General features: G+C 38.9%; 1 protein-coding gene across 8 annotated transcripts in view; it reads right to left on the bottom strand.

The window, feature by feature from the left end:
* LINGO2 (leucine rich repeat and Ig domain containing 2) overlaps window positions 1-25,945 on the bottom strand; it is a 1,154,206-nt gene that overhangs the window by 616,205 nt on the left and 512,056 nt on the right. The gene's annotated exons all lie outside the window — the stretch shown is intronic.

Below are 25,945 nucleotides of genomic sequence, written 5' to 3'. Positions count from 1 at the left end.
TGCCCCTAAAATTTTGAAAAATCATTACAAAGGAAATTTGAAGATGTGTAGTGATATCCAGAGTTTCTGGGGAGGGGTTTTGGTAAAAACAACAACAACAACAAAAAAAAACCTCTCTTTCTCTAAGCTTTGGAGACCAAGCTCAACATGAAGACAGGGAATTTCTGAATTAAATATGTTAGTTGTACTAGTGCATGTTCATGGACAAAAGGATGGCTAAATTGAAGAATATTTTAAAACCTTAGTTTAAGGAATGGACTACAGACAAAAATTTAGAACTCTGTTGAGCACATATTACATTCCTCATTCTGCCTTAAGTCACCCTTTGAGGTATTCCTTGCAAAATGTATTGGATAAAAGCAAATAAAAAAAAATTGCATTTATGTGATTTTTTTAAAGCATTCAACTTAGTTTTAATCATCAGAGTTTCCCTCCATCCATACTTCACTAATTTATAGAAACATTATGCAAATTATGCAATGTTGGTAATAAGAACAGTTAACATTTAAGATTTTAAACTGACAAAGCAGATAATAGACTCTTGGTGGGAGCAAAAACGCTTGTGTGTGTTAGACAGTGACGTCTGGCTGTGCCCAGAGCATCAGCAAGTGTGTTTTACAGAAGAAACAGACAATTTAACTATTCTAGTGAGCATGTTAGAGGGTTACTAGGTCAGCTGTTGAGAGAGTTCTTCTTGCGTCTGGACCTAAAGTTGGTAATAAAGTAGAATAGACTTTGTCTTTTGTCTGTTCAGTTCTCTGAGAAATCCTGTAGAGAAACAAGTTAATTGGATCACCATTTTGGCCATTTTTGGATTGACCAAATTCCTCCCATGCCACTAATATTCACAAATATGGCAAGATAATGACTGTTAATAGTATCAACAAGCACAACAAACAAGCAAGCACTGAATTAAGTCTTCTAATAGCATCAAGGCAGTCAGCAAAGTTCCAGATTGGTATAATGGTGTACGTGGTATGCTATTTTCAAATCCTAAGATGGTTAAAGATTCCATATAGAAAGCAGACTCAAGGGAATGCCTAATACCCAGGTCCCATTATAACATGAAGGTTAAGCCAATCTTATATTGCAGGAATTTAAGAAAAGGAAGCAATCCTCAGGCTCAATACTCAAATATTAAGGCTGCTGCTGCTGCTGCTAAGTCGCTTCAGTCGTGTCCGACTCTGTGCGACCCCATAGATGGCAGTCCACCAGGCTCCCCCATCCCTGGGATTCTCCAGGCAAGAACACTGGAGTGGGTTGCCATTTCCTCCTCCAATGCATGAAAGTGAAAAGTGAAAGTGAAGTCGCTCAGTCGTGTCCGACCCTTAGCGACCCCATGGACTTCAGCCTACCAGGCTCCTCCGTCCATGGGATTTTCCAGGCAAGAGTACTAGAGTGGGATGCCAATTGCGTTCTCCAAAATATTAAGGCAGTTGTTCTCAAATGCAGTCAAGAGCCTGCTCCTTAGTGGAGATACAAAAATCTGATCAAGAGCTTTTTAAAAAGCAGATTTTTTATTCTCCACTCCAGAAAGTTCCGATTAAGTAAAGGCGAGTGAACTAGAAATGTGTGTTTTACACCCCAGGTAAAGCTGCTAGGAAGGTAGGTTTGTGAGCAACTGGGTTAAGCACTTTGCTCAGAGTCCTACGTTCAGTGAGTGAAAATGCCAGAACAAGGAGAAACCATTTTCCCAGGGCTTCTGTTATCACAACAGACGCCCTAAATGTAATGTGGAATTAATTCAGTCTATTTATTTGTAAGACAATAGACACAAAGAAATACTCTTGGACTAAATTAAGGAGCTCAAACTATGGCCACTATAAAACTTACACCTTCAAGATCAATACCTTGATGGTATCAGTAAGGGTGGGGAGAAATGGCATTCCTATTCAACCCTGAGATTGTACAAATTAGTTCAACCTTTCTGAAGTACAATTTTTCAAGGTCTACTAAAGCTACCAGATTATTGATCATAAACTATAATCTAATAATTCTACATTAAGAAAATCATTCTATAGATATGCCTCTCATATAGTCAAAGACATATAAAAAGATAAAAATTTTTGCGACTACAAAAATCTGAGAAAACATACAAATCCACCTAAATAGAAAATAATATATATAGTATCATTTCATTTGTTTATGATATGAATATGGTGATGCATGTAATGAAAATTCCCTGAAGGATACATGAGAAATTCTTAGTGGTTAATTTGGGGGGGGGGTGGATACAGTGGGATATTGGGGTATGTATTAATTTCCTGTTGCCATTGTAACAAATTACCACAGCCTTTGTGGCTTAAAACAACAGAAATTTATTCTCTAAAATTCTGGAGTTAAGAAGTCTGAAATTAGTCTTATGGGGCTAAAAGTTGGAAACAGAGCTGGTTCCTGTTGGAGGCTCAAGGGGCAAACTTATTGCTTTTATCTTGAGCTTCTAGAAGCTACTGGCACTCTTTGGCCTACCATCACATTACTCAAACCTCTGCTTCCTTAGTCACCTTGCTTTCTCATCTGTCTAATCTTCCTTCATTTCCCTTAGGAGGATCCTTGTCATTACACTGAGTCCATCTATGGGGAGATACAAAATCCTTGATTAGTCTACCTACAAAGTCATTTACCAAGTAAGGTAATATTTACCAATTCTGGTGACTAAGAGATTACTATTGGGGGAGAGGGAGGCAATATTCTATCACAGGAAGGATGTGAAGGTACTTTTTATTATGTGTGCTTTTAAATTATGACTTTTTAATTAGAGGATAATTACTTTACAATATTTTGATGGTTTCTGCCATGAATCAGCCATAGGTATACATACATGTGTCCCTTCCCTCTTGAGCCTCCTTCCCACTTGCCTCCCCATTGCATCTCTCTAGGTTATCACAGAGCAATGGATTTAGGTTCCCTGTGTCACACAGCAAACTCCCACTGATTAAATATTTTACATATGGGAATTTATGTTTCAATGCTACTCTTTCAAATCATGCCACCCTCTTCTTCCCTCACTGTGTCCAAAAGTCTGTTTTTTATGTCTGTGTCTCCTTTGCTGCCTTAAAAGTAGGATCATGAGTACTATATATCTAGATTCCATATGTATGCATTAATATGTGAGATGTGTCCTTTTCTAACTTCACTCTGTATAATAGGCTCTGCTGCTGCTGCTAAGTTGCTTCAGTCATGTCCAACTCTGTGCAACCCCGTAGACGGCAGCCCACCAGCCTCCCCCGTCCTTGGGATTCTCCAGGCAAGAACACTGGAGTGGGTTGCCATTTCCTTCTCCAATGCATGAAAGTGAAAAGTGAAAGTCAAGTCACTCAGTCGTGTCAGACTCTTTGCGACCCCATGGACTGCCGCCCATCATGCTTCCCTGTCCATGGGATTTTCCAGGCAAGGGTACTGGAGTGGGGTGCCATTGCCTTCTCCGAAAATAGGCTCTAGGTTCATCCATCTCATTAGAACAGACTCAAATGCATTCCTTTTTATGGCTGAGTAATATTCCCTTGCATATATGTCCCAGAACTTACTTATCCATTCATCTGTTGATGGATATCTAGGTTGCCTCCATGTCCTAGCTATTGTAAACAGTGCTGCAATGAACAGTGGTGTACATGTGTCTTTTTCAAAGATGGTTTCCTTGAGGTATATGCCCATAGTGGGATTGCTGGGTCATATGGTAGTTTTATTGCTAGTTTTTTAAGGAATCTCTATACTGTTTTCCATAGTGGCTGTATCAAACTGCATTCCCACCAACAGTGCAAGAGAGTTCCTATTTCTCCACATACTCCCAACATTTGTTTGTAGACTTTTTCTTGATGATGGCCATTCTGACTGGTATGAGATGATACCTCATTGTAGTTTTGATTTGCATTTCTTTAATAATGAGCAATGCTGAGCATCTTTTCATGTGTTTATTAGACATCTGCATGTCTTCTTTGGAGAAATATCTGCTTAGGTCTATGCCCACTTTTTGATTGGGCTGTTTGTTTATTTTAATCATGTTTACATACCAACTTTAAAATCAAAGCTGGGCAAACATTCAAAATAGAAACCTGTGTCATTCTGAGAAAACTATGATACATCTAAACCAACCAGAAGAACAACAATTCATTTTTAAAGTATGAGGTATTTATATTTCACTTTGATCTAAAGTGGATTTCAGTTCAGTTCAGTTCAGTCGCTCAGTCGTGTCCGACTCTTTGCGACCCCATGAATCATAGGCACGCCAGGCCTCCCTGTCCATCACCATTTAGGCAGTTACAAAACAGGTACCTGCATTAAAATTAATAAAAATTTTAAAAGTTATTAGAGCTACAATAACAAGATAAGAGAATACTGACTGCTATAAGTTAAAATTACTTACTTTGATTGGGAATGAATCTTGGCTCTGGGTTTCCTCCTGACAACTAAAGCATTAAAAAAAAAAAAAACTGAAGAAAGAAAGGTCACCTTATTCCTGTTGTTGGCAAATGAGGAAATATATCAATCACCAGGAAGAGTCAGATTTTTCTGGTACTAAGCTCTATGGAAAATTTCTCATGTGCATCATGGTATGGGAGCATTTGGTATTGTTGCAAATATATCTTTGGAAAATAATTTACATCAGCCTTCAAAAATTTGGTTTCAGCCCTCTCAGCTATGCCCTTTATAAGAGAGATGTGGACAGAAATTTTTTACACAGAGTTGAATTCCATCAGGTGCTATGCATCTTGTAAGTGCCAATGAATATAAGTGGGATACAGGGAAAATGTCTGATCAATCCACCTGAACTATCCCATCTCCCAGTTCTAGTGTCCTGAGGGACAGCTCTCTATGCCAAACAAATATAGTATTAACAACAACGTACAGCATTAACTCATATGCTGAGAACTTGAAAGCTTTGTGCTAGCCTGGAGCACATTTTCAGAAAGACCCCAAAATCACTGCAAAGTAAGGGTGTAATATAAATGCTTCCACTGTTGTAGTTAAGGATATGCTATAGGCAATCTGGAGCTGCAGAACATAGCTTCAGGTTACAAGAAAAAACCATACAGTTCTGTCAAGTCCGATTTTGTTGTTTTCTTTAAAACCATAGCTTTAAAAATATTTTTGGGTCCCTTCCAAAAGCTGTTAATTATCCCATCCTTTGGAAAGATGCATGGAATAGCTTCAGTTCAAGGGAACAGACCTAGAAGGACTGTGAAACATCGCTACTATACAGAATACTTAGAAAGATCTTCTGCCCATCCTGGAGAGAAGAAGAAAATATATGCTAAACTGTCAGGAACTCCTAAAAGAATCATGTGTTAAACTACTTCAACATTGAGGAATCATCCTAAAAAACACTGGTAGTTTCCTTGGTTTTAAAAGTTTACCTACTAGTAACCAATTTTATTGGTCTAGCTACCAATAACAGAAAACCCATACAACTCTATCAGAGAGGGGTTTATTTGTCTCAAATTCCTGGGCTGGTTGAGATGTTTAAAAATGTACGTCATTTTGGGAAAAATGTATGTTGTTAAGAACAAAAGAGTTCTCATTTCTCCTGATCCATAGTCCTTAGTTGCAGACTTTATCCTATTATATTTCTATGCAACAATTTGCACTTTCAGGTAGCCAGAAAGGGAAGTGTCAGAGAAAGAAGGACAAAGGGCTTCTATTTAATGAGGCATTGTCTTTTTTTTTTTTTTTTAATGAAAATAACCCCTCTGTTAGTATTTCTACCTACATTTCTTTCAGTGGAATGTAATACATGGTCACCTTTCAATGCCAGAGGATCCAGGGAAAGAATGTATAGCTGACAAATTGCTTCCAAAATCAATACTGTAGTCAAATGAGGGTGGCTATTGGGTAAGCATTTAGCTAAGCATACCACAGCCATCTAATGAAGATATAATAATAAATTTGGGGAGCTATATTGGTAAATGTGGTATCTACTCGCTCTATCTCTTCAAGAGTTCCCCAGCTATCTTGAAGTAAAGTTATTAATATAAATATGTGATTTATTTGAAAAATCACTGTCAACATATATCAATTCAGTTCAGTTCAGTCGCTCAGTCATGTCTGACTCTTTGCGACCCCATGAATCGCAGCATGCCAGGCCTCCCTGTCCATCATCAACTCCTGGAGTTCACCTAAACTTATGTCCATCAATTCGGTGATGCCATCCAGCCATCTCATCCTCTGTCGTCCCCTTCTCCTGCTGCCCCCAATCCCTCCCAGCATCAGGGTCTTTTCCAATGAGTCAACTCTTCGCATGAGGTGGCCAAAGTATTGGAGTTTCAGCTTTAGCATTGTTCCTTCCAAAGAACACCCAGGACTGATCTCCTTCAGAATGGACTGGTTGGATCTCCTTGCAGTCCAAGGGACTCTCAAGAGTCTTCTCCAACACCACAGTTGATAAGCATCAATTCTTCAAAGCTCAGCTTTCTTCACAGTCCAACTCTCACATTCACACATGACCACTGGAAAAACCATAGCCTTGACTAGATGGACCTTTGTTGGCAAAGTAATGTCTCTGCTTTTGAATATGCTATCTAGGTTGGTCATAACTTTCCTTCCAAGGAGTAAGCATCTTTTAATTTCATGTGGTAGGTGTTGTGATAGGGCATCAGAGGGCAGACACACTGAAACCATAATCACAGAAAATTAGTCAATCTAATCACACGGACCACAGCCTTGTCTAACTCAATGAAACTAAGCCACGCTGTGCAGGGCCACCCAAGACAGGCGGGTCATGGTGGAGAGGTCTGACAGAATGTGGTCCACTGGAGAAGGGAATGGGAAACCACTTCAGTATTCTTGCCTTGAGAACCCCATGAAAGAACCCCATAGAACAGTATGAAAAGGCAAAATGATAGGATACTGAAAGAGGAACTCCCCAGGTCGGTAGGTGTCCAATGCTACCTGGAGATCAGTGGAGAAATAACTCCAGAAAGAATGAAGGGATGGAGCCAAAGCAAAAAGAATACCCAGTTGTGGATGTGACTGGTGACAGAAGCAAGGTCCAATGCTGTAAAGAGCAATACTGCATAGGAACCTGGAATGTTAGGTCCATGAATCAAGGCAAATTGGAAGTGGTTAAACAGGAAATGGCAAGAGTGAATGTTGACATTCTAGGAATCAGCGAACTGAAATGGACTGGAATGGGTGAATTTAACTCAGATGACAATTATATCTACTACTGCGGGCAGGAATCCCTCAGAAGAAATGGAGTGGCCATCATGGTTAACAAAAGAGTCCAAAATGCAGTACTTGGATGCAATCTCAAAAACGACAGAATGATCTCTGTTCGTTTCCAAGGCAAACCATTCAATATCACAGTAATCCAAGCCTATGCCCCAATCAGTAATGCCGAAGAAGCTGAAATTGAATGGTTCTATGAAGACCTAGAAAACCTTTTAGAACTAACACCCTCCCAAAAAAATGTCAACATATATACAGCCTGTCTATTAAATTCTAAAATTATGAGTTAATAGAGCATTTAATTTAGAATGACTATTAATAGACATTTAGACTGACATGACGTATGTGTCTAGTACATGGGAGATATAAAAGTATACAGGTGTATGACAAAGATAGAATAAAAGAATACTAACCTCTGTGGGATTGAGATTAAGGGAAACACTCAGAAATAGTCAAGACCCCAGGACACATATTTTTTGCTCAAAGTCTTTTGGAAATTTGTTGTTCTTTCTTCTTCTTCTTCTTTTTTTTTTTTTTTTTTGATCATTAAATCTCAGAAAGAAGACTAACCTACATGGACTTAACCTATATTTATAGTGTTTGTATATATCTCTCACAAGAAACTAGCCTTGGTTCCATATCCTAGAGACAAGGGGACTTCTCAGGTGGCGCAGTGGAAAAGAATCTGCCTGCCAGATTCTTGTGGATTCAATCCCTGGGTTGAGAAGATCCCCTGGAGTCGGAAATGGCAACCCACTTCAGTATTCTTCCCTGGAAAAATCCATGGACAGAATACCTTGACAGGTTATAGTCCACGGGGTTGCAAAAGAGCCAGAACATGACTGAGTGACTGAGCACAGGCACCACAAAGAGAAGCTGCTCACCTCCAACATTTTATAGCTGCTACAATTGCCATCTTTTTTATTTTTTTCCCCTAAGTCAATAGGGACAAGGGAGGATCAGCTGGAAATGCAGAGGAAAAATTGAGAATGACATTGCCTAGCTTTGGTGTGAAAGAGAGATGGCTTGCCTATTTTCAAAAGTACTCAGTCCAGAACATGCTGTATCAAGAAGTAGAAAGATCTCTGTCTTACCTGGGGCTTTTTATCTTATTATGTAATATGTATACATGAATGTACATGATAAAGTCCTGGGTGATCATAGTCCTTGGGAAAGCTGGCCAGTTAATATGCTTCTCCTGTCTTTTGCTCATAAAAAAATGGAAGCAAATTTTTTGTTCTAATTCAGTGAGTTCAATTCAACTTCCTGGGACCAATTACCTCTATTTTATTTCAACATTAACAGGTTCAAACCAAGACTTATCATTTACTGGCTGAATGACTGTGAGTAACTTACTTAAATTTACTAATCCTGATTTTCTTCAAATATAAAGTGATGAAGGTAAATTTCTGAAAATTAAATGATATGACATACATACAGACACCTAGCGTAATACACAGCCATATTAGTTGCTAAACAAATGGCATTTTTTTCACCTTTCTCTCATTGAAAAGCCATCACTTTACAGCCAGGGCATTTCCACAGATACTTGTAAAATGATCTCTCTCCTAAAATCCCATTTCTTTGATTCACCAGTCTTTCTAGATTAGTCAGAGGGTAGTGCCTAACTTCCTGGATGTCCCTACTGGGGTCATTACTTGCACAACCACAAAGATGACAGAAAGTATGTTGCCTTCTAGAAACTTCTTTTGTTGACAGTGAATGAAAATAATGCCAATCTTGAAGGCAAACTGTGATCCCAGAGAGTTTCCTTAGTGTTTCTTTTCACCTTAACTGGTAACTTCTCACTCCAAGCAAGAGCAGGACACATTGCTCCTATTCCTGTTTTGTTCTAACATCATCCTTACTCTTTTAGACCCAGGATGAAATCCTGAGTGGAATCATCAGGCAGGTGTTTGACTTGGAAGGCTACTAGAACTGGAGCTAGGGCTGAGAAATAGAATTGTGCTTCTGGCAATTCATGGAGTCAAGTAAACATCAGTGCCTGCAGACCAAGAAAATCCACTACTGACATATCTCCTCATACTAAACATCCTGTGCTCCTTTCTAACTACTGAGCAGAAGCCCCAGTAATCACAATCTATATTCCTGTATAGATAGAAAGGCAATGGCAAAGAATGCTCAAACTACTGCACAATTGCACTCATCTCACACACTAGTAAAGTGATGCTTAAAATTCTCCAAGCCAGGCTTCAGCAATACATGAACCGTGAACCTCCAGATATTCAAGCTAGTTTTAGAAAAGGCAGAGGAACCAGAGATCAAATTGCCAACATCTGCTGGATCATCGAAAAAGCAAGAGACCTTCAGAAAAAACATCTATTTCTGCTTTCTTGACTATGCCAAAGCCTTTGACTGTGTGGATCACAATAAACTCTGGAAAATTCTGAAAGATGGGAATACCAGACCACCTAACCTGCTTCTTGAGAAACCTGTATGCAGGTCAGGAAGCAAGAGTTAGAACTGGACATGGAACCACAGACTGGTTCCAAATAGGAAAAGGAATACGTCAAGGCTGTATCATGTCACCCTGCTTATTTAACTTATATGCAGAATATATCATGAGAAACGCTGGGCTGGAAGAAGCACAAGCTGGAATCAAGATTGCTGGGAGAAATATCAATAACCTCAGATATGCAGATGACACCACCCTTATAGCAGAAAGTGAAGAAGAACTAAAGAGTCTCTTGATGAAAGTGAAAGAGGAGAGTGAACAAGTTGGCTTAAAGCTCAACATTCAGAAAACGAAGATCATGGCATCTGGTCCCATCACTTCATGTCAAATAGATGGGGAAACAGTGGAAACAGTGGCTGACTTTATTTTTCTCAGCTCCAAAATCACTGCAGATGGTGATTGCAGCCATGAAATTAAAAGACGCTACTCCTTGGAAGGAAAGTTATGACCAGCATAGACAGCATATTAAGCAGAGACATTACTTTGCCAACAAATGTCTGTCTAGTCAAGGCTATGGTTTTTCCAGTGATCATGTAAGGATGTGAGAGTTGGAGTATAAAGAAAGCTGAACGCCAAAGAATTGATGCTTTTGAACTGTATGGTGCTGGAGAAGATTCTTGAGAGTCCCTTGGACTACAAGGAGATCCAGCCAATCCATCCTAAAGGAGATCAGTCCTGGGTATTCATTGGAAGGACTGATTTTGAAGCTGAAACTCCAATACTTTGGCTACCTGATGTGAAGGGCTGACTCATTGGAAAAGACCCTGATGCTGAGAAAGATTGAGGGCAGGAGGAGAAGGGGACGACAGTGGATAAAAGATGGTTGGATGGCATCATCGACTTGATGGACACGGGTTTCGGTGGACTCCGGGAGTTGGTGATGGACAGGAGGCCTGGCATGCTGCGGTTCATGGGGTCGCAAAGCGTCGGACATGACTGAGCAACTAAACTGAACTGAACTGAAGACACATTACTTTGCCAACAAAGGTCCATCTAGCCAAAGCTATGGTTGTTCCAGTAGTCATGTATGGATGTGAGATTTGGACTATATAGAAAGCTGAATGCCGAAGAATTGATGCTTTTGAACTGTGGTGTTGTAGAAGACTCTTGAGAGTCCCTTGGACAGCAAGGATATCCAACCAGTCCATCCTAAAGAAAATCGGTCCTTAATATTCACTGGAAGGATGGATTCTGAAGCTGAAACTCCAATACTTTGTCCACCTGATGCAAAGAACTGACTCATTAGAAAAGCCCTGATGCTGGGAAAGATTGAAGGCGGGAGAAGGGGATGACAGAGGATGAGATGGTTGTATGGCATCACTGACACGATGGACATGAGTTTGAGTAAGCTCTGGGAGTTGGTGATGGACATTGAAGCCTGGTGTGTTGCTGTCCATGGGGTCTCAAAGAGTCAGACACGACTGAGTGACTGAACTGAACTGAAGTCAAATTTGCTGAAATTTGAGGCAAGATATATCTTAAGAACTGTATTACAAAAAGATAAATAATTGAAATGTAAAACAGAAGATTTAAGAGGAAGAATGTTTCAATATTTTTTCAGAGGAGTATTATAGATGATGTGGAGAAAATAGTTTTTTAAATAAAATAGAAAAAAAAAGATCCCCAAATTGAACAAAATATATTTTCTGCAAATGGAAAGGAGATTACTGGGGAAAGGGGATTACACAGAAAACTAGAAATGGAGAAATGTGACCATATTTCAGAAACCAAATAATAAAAAGCTACACACACACACAAAAACAAACAAACAAACAAAAAAACCCTCCACTATATTCAAAGATATGAGAATCAGGTTATGATATTTTAGAAGTTACAGTGGATGATGTCTTAAAAAACTTGATCCCATATTTAGCAAAATAGCAGGTAGTAAGTAGAGCTAATGAAAGGTATTTGATAACGTTCTATTTAGCAACAGAAAAAAAAATTTTTTTTCCAAAGTATGTACCGTAGCAAATTGAAAAAATATATATACTCCTGAATATATATTTTGTTATAATGTAAATTTGGAGCAAATTTTTCATCATTATGCTTGTATGAAAATATAATTGAAGCATCACACATAACTGGTTAGCAATCAGGAACTATTTATTTAGACTGTGGATAAGGGAGGGACAGGTTAAAAAGAAGTCATGCTGAATTACTTGATTTGTTTTAATGCGATTATATATACTAATTAATTCCTTCCAGATGTTTGTAGAAAAATAAAACTTTTCAAAGTTTAGCAAAATCTTAAGAATCATTACCACTGAAGAGCCAAAATAGGACCAATAAAAATAATGAAACAGGGCAAAGAATGCCCCATTATTTCAATAAAGACAAGAGAAAACAGAAAAAAGTCTAACAAGTAAAAGCAAAAAAATAACCTAAGCTAAGGTGCTAAATAGGAAAAGGAGTACGTCAAGGCTGTATATTGTCACCCTGCTTATTTAACTTATATGCAGAGTACATCATGAGAAACGCTGGGCTGGAAGAAGCACAAGCTGGAATCAAGATTGCTGGGAGAAATATCAATAACCTCAGATATGCAGATGACACCACCCTTATGGCAGAAAGTGAAGAGGAACTCAAAAGCCTCTTGATGAAAGTGAAAGAGGAGAGTGAACAAGTTGGCTTAAAGCTCAACATTCAGAAAATGAAGATCATGGCATCCGGTCCCATCATTTTATGGGAAATAGATGGGGAAACAGTGTCAGACTTTATTTTTCTGGGCTCCAAAATCACTGCAGATGGTGACTGCAGCCATGAAATTAAAAGATGCTTACTCCTTGGAAGGAAAGTTATGACCAACCTAGATAGCATATTCAAAAGCAGAGACATTACTGTGCCAACAAAGGTCCGTCTAGTCAAGGCTATGGTTTCTTCTGTGGTCATGTATGGATGTAAGAGTTGGACTGTGAGGAAGGCTGAGCGCCGAAGAATTGATGCTTTTGAACTGTGGTGTTGGAGAAGACTCTTGAGATTCCCATGGACTGCAAGGAGATCCAACCAGTCCATTCTAAAGGAGATCAGCCCTGGGATTTCTTTGGAAGGAATGATGCTAAAGCTGAAACGCCAGTACTTTGGCCACCTCATGCGAAGAGTTGACTCATTGGAAAAGACTCTGATGCTGGGAGGGATTGGGGGCAGGAGGAGAAGGGGACGACAGAGGATGAGATGGCTGGATGGCATCACTGACTCGATGGACGTGAGTCTGAGTGAACTCCAGGAGTTGGTGATGGACAGGGAGGCCTGGCGTGCTGCGATTCATGGGGTCGCAAAGAGTTGGACACGACTGAGCGACTGTACTGAACTGAAGGTGCTAAAAGTAAGTCCAAAAATATCAGTGACCAATATCATATTATTTTCAATTTTTGTGTTTTTTCAGTCATCAAGCCGTGTCTGACTGTTTGTGACTCCATGGACTGTAGCCTACTAGGCTCCTCTGTCTATGGGATTTTCCATTCAAGGATACTGGATGGAATGGGTTGCCATTTCCTTCTCCAGGAGATTTTCCTGACCCAGGTATTGAACCTGCGAACCTGTGTCTCCTGCATTGGCAGGCAGATTATTTTAGTGCTGAACCACCATTAAAAGCCAGAGACTAATAATGTTGGGGAGGAAAGGCAGAGACAAGAAAATTCAACTGTCTACCCATAACCTGTTTACAAGAGATACACCTAAGAGATGTATGTATCCATACCCATCCTGCAGGGAGGGAGGGAAGAAGGATAGAAGGAAAAGGAAAGGAAGAGTTGATAATAATCTCCCTATCTTTGATTTCCAGGTCTGAAGATGAGAGAAGCAACGGCAATAAAGCATCATTTTCTCTGGTATCTGACACTCACTTTCCATGGATTTTCCTCATTAGATTTCCATGACACCACTGTCTGCTGGTCTGTATGTGTCCTTCTTTACCTATCTGATCTCATAGGCACTTGCTTATTCTCCACTCCTTAAATATCAAAATTTTCAAAATTCCACCTTTGACTGCTTTCCTGCCACACCATCTTCCCAAACAGTTTCATTCACTCCTGTGGTTTCAGCAACTGAAGACTCACATTATTTCCAAATCTTCTTGATGAAATTCTAATTTTTCCATCCAAATGCTCACTCATTAATATTTGAAAGAGACCCTAACTAAATTCAGAATGTTCAAAAATATGTGTTATACTTTTGCTTGACTCTCACAGCAACCCCATCTTAAAGTTATATATAATAATAAATTATAAGTATTTTAGAGGATTTAAAAGTGTGTCAGATGATGTGAATATTATAGTGATATTTGTTATTCAGCAGGTTTGACAAAACAAACTTTTAAATCAGAAAATAATTGAACTAATAATGTCACCCAGCTCTAGAATATTTTATAATTTTATATAGTACAAGCCAATAAATGTAGCAGTAAAAAACAGTCTTTGATACACAAGTATTGCTTTTCAGTGCCATAAAATTGTACTTTTGGGAGAGAGGCACATTATAGTTTAAGTGAAGCTCTTCATTAGATAGTATGAGAAAATGAGCCATGAAAGGAAGATGGAAAAGCCTCCTTAATAGTTCCTGTGCAGATAATGTAGGCCAAAGACAATCAATAGCCATGCCTCATTTATTTTATGTCCATGAGCACTTAGAGGCAAAATGTTAGTGTTTGCTATTCTGTTGGCTTGGCCTTGCTCTGCATCAGTAATGAAAAAATGGATTTGCATATTAAGGTGTAATTTTTTATGAATTTAACTCGCATAACAAGCTGTTATTGTTAACCAATACGAAAAAAAAAAAAAAAAAAAAACCACCTCTTGTATTACCTTCAGGTCCATTAAAGTCACCTCTAAGCAGCTTGGATAATAAATTTAGTATGTCTCCAAAATGAGCTAATCAATGTAAAATTTCATAAATACTTTATAAAAATATATTAACTGTACATAAAAATGAAGAATTCCATAAAATACCTAATTTAGAAGCTGTCACAATAATTGATGAAGGCAATCCTAAAATCAGCATACTTTAAAAAAGATTATTGATGATGTTTCCATCTGAAACACACCTTTAGCTATTATGTATAATGGTCTACCTGGTACCACCTCTAGGGTGATGGCATATTGAAATATATGATACATGCCTATTTAAAGTCCAAAGTTTTATTCATTATTACCATCATATTTATGGGAACAGGCTTTTGGTAAGAAATCTGAGGTAAATAAATTTATGATTTTCTAAAAATTGGTTTTCCATATAAAATGGATTAATATTTACTTTTATGTAAGATAAAGGAATCTTAGACATTAGATTCTGACCTGGCAATAATAGGAAAAACAAAGGGAAAAATGAAAACCAAAATCAGAAAGGCTAACCAATAAATAAGACAATAGGAAAGGCAGAAAAAGAGCAGATGGCTTGGGTGTAAAAGTAACACTGGGAGTTCTCCTGAAATTTGTTGGAGAGTTCACTTACTACCTCTGGATTCCAAACTTCAAAAGTGGGAAACAGGGTAAGATTCTATGCAACAGAAAAATTATCATCAAGGTAAGATGAACAGTGCATACAGTCCAATGATTTATTTTGATTTTAACAGTTACAGTTTAACAATTATAGTCAAAATAGTTTCAGGAAAAAGTTTATTTTCTTTTTTTTTATTTAATTAATTAATTAATTTATTTTATTTTTTAACTTTACAATATTGTATTGGTTTTGCCATATATCCACATGAATCTGCCACAGGTATACACATGTTCCCTATCCTGAACCCTCCTTCCTCCTCCTTCCCTGTACCATCCCTCTGGGTCGTCCCAGTGCACTAGCCCCAAGCATCCAGTATCGTGCATCGAACCTGGACTGGCAACTCATTTCATATATGATATTATACATGTTTCAATGCCATTCTCCCAAATCATCCCACCCTCTCCCTCTTCCACAGAGTCCAAAAGACTGTTCTATACATCAGTGTCTCTTTTGCTGTCTTGTATACAGGGTTATTGTTATTATCTTTCTAAATTCCATATATATGCATTAGTATACTGTATTGGTGTTTTTCTTTCTGGCTTACTTCACTCTGTATAATTCTTACTCAAGTTTAAAAAGCTAAGAAAATGTTCTAGATAGAATAATGCAAAAAAAAAATTTATTTCTTCCATTTCTTACCTATATTTTCCTGTATACTTATGTACTTAGTCTCCATAGTATTTTGTTTAACATTTAAAACATTTTAGATTTCCAAATGGCTGTCCCATTTTCACTAGTATTTTTAATTTACATATACTTACATTGCAATTTTCAAATATATAGTAATATTGGTAGGAAAACAAAACTTTTTATAATATATGAGACATGGTATGGCATAATATTTCACAAGAGGCCTATTTCAAAAGAAGCAAAGAAGTTACCAGTGCAGACATAAGGCTTATAAACTGGGAAGAGAAAAAATAAGTCCCTAATGTGTCATATTTACAGTGGCACAGTTCTAATGTGGTTGTTTGTAAAGTGTTCTTTCACTCGTTTCTAGTCTCATTGTTATTTTGCTTCTGGATTTTTACTGTATTTTTTCCTAAAGAAAATGCATTTAGTTACGTCATGGAAATGATAAAACATTAATGTTTTTCACAAATTATGCATTTGATATGGGCCAGATGCTAGAAATAGTTAAGGGGGAAAAATCCCATTTTCAGTATCCTAAATCAGTTTATCAGTTAGCTGAGAAACACAAATTCAGAAATGAGAAAGATGTAAAGAGGAAAGGTGTACTTGATGAAAAAATTAAGTGGTATAAACTCAAGTGAAATTAGCAAGGCTTCACAGAGAAGTATACTTTGGAAGTATGGCTTGAAAGAAGAAGTGGGGAGCCTTTATAAGTAGTGGAAAGCTCATGAGCATAAAAGGACACCAGGAAGACCAAAAGGAATGGAGTGAAGGATTCCAAGTTAGGGAAAGATGGGAAACCATATTATTTAACTAGATGTGAGTCAATTTAAGAAGGACTTAGAATATCAACAGGCTTCACTATTGGCTCAGTTGGTAAAGACTCTGTTGGCAATGCAGGAGACCCAGGTTCAATCCCAGGGTGGAGAAAAACGCCTGAAAAGGAAATGGCAATCCACTCCAGTATTCCTATCTGGAAAATCCCAAGGACAGAGGAAGCTTGCAGGCTACAGTCCCTGGGTTCACAAAGAGTCAGACATGACTGAGTGACTAATCCTAGAATACCATAATGAAAACATAAAACAATCCTAGTGACAGCAGAAAGGGAATGTTTTAATGATACTGGTTAAAACGTTGGTCAGTCAGTACAGTCGCTGAGTTGTGTCCAACTCTTTGTGACCCCATGGACTGTAGCACGCCAGGCCTCCCTGTCCATCACCAACTCCCAGAGTTTACTCAAATCCATGTCCTTTGAGTCAGGGATGCCATCCAATCATCTCATCCTCTGTCATCTCCTTCTTCTACCACCTTCAATCTTTCCTAACATCAGGGTCTTTTCAAATGAGTCAGCTCCTCCCAGAAACTGGACAAAATACTGGAGTTTCAGCTTCGACATCAATCCTTCCAATGAACAATCAGGACTGATCTCCTTTAGGATGTACTGGTTGGATCTTCTTGAAGCCCAAGGGACCCTCAAGAGTCTTCCCCAACACCACAATTCAAAAGCATCAATTCTTCAGTGATCAGCTTTCTTTATATTCCAAGTCTCACATTCATACATGACTACTGGAAAAAATCATAGCTTTGACTAGATGGACCTTTGTTGGCAAAGTAATATCTCTGCTTTTTAACATGCTGTCTAGGATGGTCATAACTTTCCTTCCAAGCAGTAATAGTTTTTTTAATTTCATGGCTGCAATCACCATTTGCAGTGATTTTTGAGCCCAGAAAAATACTTTGCCACTGTTTCCCCATCTATTTGCCATGAAGTGATGGAACCAGATGACATGATCTTAGTTTTATGAATGTTGAGCTTTAAGCCAACTTTTTCACTCTCTTCTTTCACATTCATCAAGAGGCTCTTTAGTTCTTCTTCACTTTCTGCCATAAGGGTGGTGTCATCTGCATATCTGAGGTTATTGATATTTCTCCCGGCAATCTTGATTCTAGCTTGTGTTTCATCAGCCCAGCGTTTCTCATAATGTATTCTGCATATAAGTTAAATAAGAGTGTGACAAGATATAGCCTTGATGTACTCCGCTTCCTATTTGGAACCAGTCTGTTGTTCCATGTCCAGTTGTAACTGTTGCTTCCTGATCTGCATACAGGCTTCTCAAGAGGCATGTCAGGTGGTCTGGTATTCCCATCTCTTTCAGAATTTTCCACAGTTTGTTGTGATCCACACAGTCAAAGGCTTTGGCATAGTCAATAAAGCAGAAATAGATGTTTTTTCTGGAACTCTCTTGCTTTTTCGATGATCCAACTGATGTTGGCAATTTGATTTGTTTCCTTTGCCTTTTCTAAAACCAGCTTGAACATACAGAATTTCAAAGTTCACATATTGTTGAAGCCTGGCTTGGAGAATTTGGGGCACTATTTTCCTAGTGTGTGAGATGAGTGCAATTGTGTGGTAGTTTGAGCATTCTTTGGCATTGCCTTTCTTAGGCATTGGAATGAAAGCAACTTTTCCAGTCCTGTGGCCACTGTTGACTTTTCCAGATTTGCTGGCATATTGAGTGCAGCACTTTCACAGCATCATCTTCCAGGATTTGAAATACCTCAACTGGAATTCCATCACCTCCTTTAGCTTTGTTCGTAGTAATGCTTCCTAAGGCCCACTTGACTTCACTATCCAGGATGTCTGGCTCTAGGTCAGTGACCACACCATTGTGATTATCTGGGTCATGAAGACCTTTTTTGTACAATTCTTCTGTGTATTCTTGCCACCTCTTCTTAATATCTTCGGCTTCTGTTAGGTCCCTACCATTTCTGTCCTTTCCATGAAATTTTCCCTTGGTATCTCTCATTTTCTTGAAAAGATCTCTAGTCTCTCCCATTCTATTGTTTTCCTCTATTTCTTTGCATTGATCACTGAGGAAGGCTTTCTTATCTCTCCTTGTATTCTTTGGAACTCTGCATTCACATAGGTATATCTTTCCTTTTCACCTTTGTCTTTTGCTTCTCTTTTTTTCAAAGCTATTTGTAAGGCCTCCTCAGAAAGTTATTTTGCTTTTTTTTCATTTCTTTTTCTTGGGGATGGTCTTGATCCCTGTCTCCTGTATAATGTCATGAACCTCCATCCATAGTTTATCAGGCACTCTGTGTGTCAGATCTAGTCCCTTGAATCTATTTCTCGTCATACCTGAATGGCCTTGTGGTTTTCCCTACTTTCTTCAATTTAAATCTGAATTTGGCAATAAGGAGTTCATTATCTGAGCCACAATTAGCTCCCAGTCTTGTTTTTGCTGACTGTATAGAGATTCTCCGTCTTTGGCTGCAAAGAATATAATCAATCTGATTTCATTATTGAGCATCTAGTGATGTCCATGTGTAGAGTCTTCTACTGTGCTGTTGGAACTGGGTGTTTGCTATGACCAGTGTGTTCTATTGGTAAAACTCTGTTAGCCTTTGACCTGCTTCATTCTGTACTCCAAGGTCAAATTTTCCTGTTACTCTAGGTGTTTCTTGACTTACTACTTTTGCATTCCAGTCCCCTGTAATGAAAAGGACATCTTTTTTGGGTGTAAGTTCTAAAAAGTCTTGTAGGTCTTCATAGAACTGTTCAACTTCAGCTTCTTCAGCATTACTGGTTGGGGCATAGACTTGGATTACTGTGATACTGAATGGTTTGCCTTAGAAATGAACACAGATCATTTTGTTGTTTTTGAGCTTGCATCCAAGTACTGCATTTCAGAGTCTTTTGTTGACTATGATAGCTACTCCATTCCTTCTAAGGGATTCCTGCCAACAATAGTAGATATAATTGTCATCTGAGTTAAATTCACCCATTCCTGTCCATTTTAGTTCACTGATTCCTAGAATGTCAACGTTCACTCTTCCTATCTCCTGTTTGACCACTTCCAATTTGCCTTGGTTCATGGACCTAACATTCCAAGTTCCTATGCAATATTGCTCTTTATAGCATTGGACCTTGCTTCCATCACCATTCACATCAATAACTTGGTGTTGTTTTTGTTTTGGCTCCATTTCTTCATTCCTTATGGAGTTCTTTCTCCACTGATCTCCAGTAGCATATTGGGCATCTACCGACCTGGGGAGTTCATCTTTCAGTGTCCTATCTTTTTGCCTTTTCTTACTGTTCATGGGGTTCTCAGGGCAAGAATACTGAAGTGGTTTGCCATTCCCTTCTCCAGTGGACTGCATTTTGTCAGAACTCTCCACCATGACCCGTCCCTCTTGGGTGGCTGTACAGGGCATGGGCTCATAGTTTCGTTGATTTAGACAAGGCTGTGGTCCATGTGATTAGATAGGTCAAGTTTCTGTGACTGTGGTTTTCAGTGTGTCTGCTCTCTGATGGAGAAGTATAAGACACTTATGGAAGCTTCCTGATGGGAGAGACTGACTGCTTGTAATGTGGGTCTTGTTCTGATGGGCTGGGCCAAGCTTGGTAAATCTATAATTCAATTTTCTGTTGATGCATGGAGCTGTGTTACCTCCCTGCTATTTACCTGGGGCCAAACTATGGTGGATGTAATGAAGATAATGGTGACCCCCTTTAAAGAATCCCATGCATGTACTGCTACACTCAGTGCCCCCAATCCTGCAGCAGGGCACCTCCAACCCACGCCTCTGCTGTAGACTCCTGGACACTCACAGGCAAGTTTGGGTCAGTTTCCCGTGGGGTCACTGCTCCCTTCTCCTGGGGCCTGGTGCACAAGATTCTGTTTGTGCCCTCCAAGAGTCTTTTTCCCAGTCCTGTGTAAGTTCTGGCACCTCTATGGTGGGGTTAATGGCAATCTAATACTCAGGACTGATCTTCTTTAGGATGGACTGGTTGGATCTCCTCGCAGTCCAAGGGACTCTCAAGAGTTTTCTCCAACACCACAGTTCAAAAGCTTCAATTCTTCAGCACTCAGCTTTCTTTATAGTCCAACTCTCACATCCATATATAAATACTGAAAAACCATAGTCTTGACTAGACTTTGTTGGCAAAGTAATGTCTCTGGTTTTTAATATGCTGTCTAGGTTGGTCATAACTTTCCTTCCAAGGAGTAAGCATCTTTTAATTTAAAAGATTAAGGTTAAAATATTAAGCAGTTGTAATAATTTGGTCATACGTATTGAGCAAATTACCTGATGTTTAAAAAGCAATTATCACTGGAAAGATTCTAGGAAGGGTAAACCGAAGGGGAAACATGAGGCAGTTTTTAATGGAACAAAAGAGATCCTCAAAACTCAGAAGTGACTTTCAGGTGGGGCCAAAGGCAAACAGTAAACAAATGTTCTTCTGCATCTTTGATTTAATTTCTGTGGAAAACATTAAGGTTTAGTCAAGCAAGAGTTAAGAAAGTTGTGGAAATTTTGCTGGATATAATTTATAACACCATAACATTTTTTCAGGTTTTGGTAAGCTAAATGTCTGTTTAGTTAAGGTCTTAAATAGTGACCAATGACACACTGAATAGGAAGGTCTTACACTTTTATTATAAGCCAATTCATATGCTTTTTTAGAAATAAGTCGTTATAAAGTATAAAAGAATATTCAATAGAAATAAGGCTTTTGCTCCCCAGAGGACATTTATAGTATCTTTTATGACCTTAGGTTAACTGATAACATTTAGCAACTAATACTGTTTGGCCACCCCATGGACTGCAGCCTCCCAGCCTCCTCTGTCCATGGGATTTTCCAGGCAAGAGTACTGGAGTGGGTTGACACTTCCTTCTCCAGGGGATCTTCCCTACTCAGGGATTGAACCTGGCTCTCCCCCATTGCAGGCGGACGCTTTACCCTCTAAGCCATGAGGGAAGCCCAATACTACTCTTTAATAAACCTTAATTCTGAACCTAATATTAGGAAAAATCAACCTAACATAATTTTCAGATTCTTTATCTATTGACTCTTGTGATTTCCATTTAACTTACTCTTGCATTCAGTCTAGTTCAGTTCAGTCACTCAGTCATCTCTGACTTCTTGTGACCCCATGGAGTGTAGGACACCAATCTTCCCTGTCCATCACCTACTTTCGGAGTTTGCTCAAACTCATGTCCATTGCGTCGGTGATGCCATCCAGCCATCTCATCCTCTGTTGTCCTCTTCTCTTCCCGCCTTCAATCTCTCCCAGCATCAGGGTCTTTTTCAATGAGTTAGTTATTCCCATCAGATGGCCAAAGTATTGGAGTTTCAGCATCAGCATCTGTCCTCCCAATGACTATTTAGGATTGATTTCCTTTCGGATGGACTGGCTGGATCTCCTTGCAGTCCAAGGGACTCTCAAGAGTCTTCTCCAACACCACAGTTCAAAAGCATCAATTCTTTCGCACTCAACTTTCTTCATGGTGCAACTCCCACATCCATACATGACTACAGGAAAAACCATAGTTTTGACTAGATGGACCTTTGTTGGCAAAGTAATGTCTCTGCTTTTCAATATTCTGTCTAGGTTGAACATAGCTTTTCTTCCAAGGAGTAGGCTTCTTCTAATTTCATGGCTGCAGTCACCATCTGCAGTGATTTTGGAGCCCCCCCAAAATAAAGTCTATCACTGTTCCCATTATTGCCCTATCTATTTGCCATGAAGTGATGGGACTGATTACCATGATCTTAGTTTTCTGAATGTTGAGTTTTAACCCAGCTTTTTAACTCTTCTCTTTCACTTTCATCGAGGCTCTTTAGTTCTTCTTCACTTTCTGCCACAAGGGTGATGTCATCTGCGTATCTGAGTTTATTGGTATTTTTCCCGGCAATCTTGATTCCAGCTTGTGCTTCATTCAGCTCAGCATTTTGCATGATGTACTCTGTATATAAGCTAAATAATCACAGTGACAATATACAGCCTTGACATACTCCTTTCCCAATTTGGAACCAGTCTGTTGTTCTATGTCCAGTTCTAACTGTTGCTTCTTGACCTGCATACAGCTGTCTCAGGAGGCAGGTCAGGTGGTCTTGTCTTCCCATCTCTTTCAGAATTTTCTACAGTTTGTTGTGATCCACACAGTCAAAGGTTTTGGTGCAGTCAATAAAGCAAAAGTGCATATTTTTCTGGAACTCTCTTGATTTTTCGATAATCCAGTGGATGTTGGCAATTTGATCTCTGGCTCCTCTGCCTTTTCTAAATCCAGCTTGAACATCTGGAAGTTCACAGTTCACATACTGCTGAAACCTGGCTTGGAGAATTTTGAGCATTACTTTGCTAGCATGTAACCACATATTGGTTAATGAACTGTATACCTTCCAATTTTATCTCTTTGGGTTAGTAATAGGGAAAAGGTATAGTTTTAATAGCTTACCATGAACAGTGTCTGATTCATTATCTCTGAAGAAGATTTAGCTTTGGGACCAGGGAACAGGCTTGATCACTTGAGAGCTTTTGTGTAGCAGTGTTTTATTAAAGTATAACAAGAGACATGAAATTAAGAGACGCTTACTCCTTGGAAGGAAAGTTATGACCAACCTAGGTAACATAATAAAAAGCAGAGACATAACTTTGCCAACAAAGGTCCATCTAGTCAAGGCTATGGTTTTTCCAAAGGTCATGTATGGATGTGAGAGTTGGACTGTGAAGAAAGCTGAGCGCTGAAGAATTGATGCTTTTGAACTGTGGTGTTGGAGAAGACTTTTGAGAGTCCCTTGGACTGCAAGGAGATCCAACCAGTCCATTCTAAAGGAGATGAGCCCTGGGATTTCTTTGGAAGGAATGATGCTAAAGCTGAAACTCCTGTACTTTGGCCACCTCACGCAAAGAGTTGACTCATTGGAGAAGACTCTGATGCTGGGAGGGATTGGGGGCAGGAGGAGAAGAGGATGACAGAGGATGAGATGGCTGGATGGCATCACTGACTTGATGGACGTGAGTCTGAGTGGACTCTGGGAGTTGGTGATGGACAGGGAGGCCTGGTGTGCTGCGATTCATGGGGTCGCAAAGAGTCGGACACGACTGAACTGAACTGGACAGGGGACAGAGAAAGCCTCTGATATAGACATCAGAAGGGGTCAGAGAGTGCCCCCCTTGCTAGCGTTAGCAAAGGAGTTGTATACTTTTTTAATTGGTTATTAACAATAAATGAAAAGAATGTCTCAAGGTTATTAAGATCTTACTAGACCCACTCCCACAATCTACATGTTAAGATGACAAGATTAGAACAAAGAATAGAAAGATTTTACCAGAGCTTCTCCCACAATATACATTCTAAGATAACAGGATTAGTCAGAAGGTTTTCAAGGAGGAGAAACTGTCCTCAAGCAGGATACATTGTTGTTATATAATCCTTAGTACAGAGTTTAAGCTGAGTTGTTTTGTTGTGTAATCATCAGCAACAGGCATAAAGGGAAAAAAAAAAAACCCCAAAACATTTTATGTGACTAAGACTAAGGAATGCAGGAAAAAAAAAAAAAAAAGATGTTTGTCCTTTCCTCCTCCTTGCCTGGCGTGCTGTGATTCATGGGGTCGCAAAGAGCACTGAGTGACTTCACTTTCACTTTCTATACTTTACTAACAAAGGTACTTTAGGTAAACTCAAAACCCAGAGGCTTAGTGTGTTCATTTATTAGGTGTGAATATTAGCCTGTATTCAGCATGTTCAATTTTAAGATTAAATTCTAATGTATTATTAATGGAACTCATTCTAATTCTTGTAAATGATTTAGAACTACAAAAGTATACTTGGCTTTCTTAAAGCACTAACTTATGAATTTAAATACTATTGACATAAAACCATCAATACACATATTTCCCCTCTTGTTACTTTAGTTCTTGCTTGTCCGTTTATTCAAGTTCAAGAATTTTGTTACATTCATTTGCCAGCAGAATATAGCTTTAATATATCATTATGAACATCAGAAAGTGTTCATTTGCATGTGTTATTCTCTAGGGCTCAATAGTTGAGTGATCTTTTACTCGGATGACTTGTAGCAGTACTTTAAGATGTCACCTTCAGGCATGTACAAAGTACTAAAGGAAACTGGAGAACTAAAGCTCTTTCTGTTTTCTACCATCTTCTTTGTTTCAGTTCAGTCCCTCAGTCATGTCTGATGCTCTGTATCCCCATGGAGTGCAGCTCGCCAGGCTTCCCTGTCCTTCACCATCTCACAGAGCTTGCTCAAGCTCATGTCCACTGAGTCGGTGATGCCATCCAACCATCTTATTATTCTGTTTACCCTCCATCTTTCTCTCCCTTTGCACTCTCTTTCTTTGCTAATGATTTTTTTTTTTTAAGTCTAGCTTTTATGTGGAATGATTTTTCTGCCTTTTTTGCACTTATATTTAACTGAATACTGGAATTGGGCTTCTATTAACCCCTACATTTCATCTTGTGTTCCAGAGTATTTCCTCTCCTTGACTAGTATGTAGAAGGTTGGCTATTTGAGTATTTTTCTTGGGGGTGGAGGGTAATATTGGCAAAAATTCTATGTCTTTCTTGTTGTATATAATATAGAAAACCCCATTTTGAGAGTAGAAAGATAATGAAATATTAACAGAGAGAAAACAACGTTTGCTTATCTTTGCTTATGCCCTTTGGGTTAATATCTTACCTTACCTGAGCATAGATGTCACCATCTGTAGTACAGAAATGAGAACTTTATGGAATAGTTGTGTGACTACATGAAATAATGTGCCAAGAATCTAGCAGAGAGGCTGTGATACTGTACCTGTACTTTCCCCAACCTAGAACTTCACAGTTCTGGTCTAAATTAGTCTCACTCTACCTATAATTTCATCTCAGGCTCTTGCTTGCTCCCCTGAGTGAGATTCTTTCTACTTTGCATACCACTCCTAAAAGCTGAGTCAAGCTTACTTTCCCCTGGTTACCCTTCCATTAAGCTACTGCCCCTGAAATTGAGGTTTTCACTCCTCTTTTACAGAAAGCACTTTACATAATGAAGTGTGGCCATTCTACCACAATCTTTATGGCTTAAAACTACTTCCTACTACTGCACCTCCTGTCGGCTTGTTGCCTTTTAATTCAAGATCTGACTGTTGATCACTGTTTTAAACCTCTGCCTGAAATATTTTTTTCTGGCTGGATATTTTTCCAGTTAGTGTATTATAACCATTGTCTCCACTGAAGGTGCTTAAGAGAAAACGTGGCTTTCCATGTATTATTATAAAATGAATTGGGCCCCTCCCCCACACTCAGATGTTGAAGACTTTACATCCCTGATAAGACAGAACCTATGGAGGTAATAAATGTTAAGTGAGGTCATAATGGTGAGGACTG

Source organism: Bubalus bubalis, chromosome 3 (genome assembly GCF_019923935.1).
Source record: "Bubalus bubalis isolate 160015118507 breed Murrah chromosome 3, NDDB_SH_1, whole genome shotgun sequence".
Lineage (NCBI taxonomy): Eukaryota > Metazoa > Chordata > Mammalia > Artiodactyla > Bovidae > Bubalus > Bubalus bubalis.
This window is presented reverse-complemented; position numbering and strand designations above follow the sequence as displayed.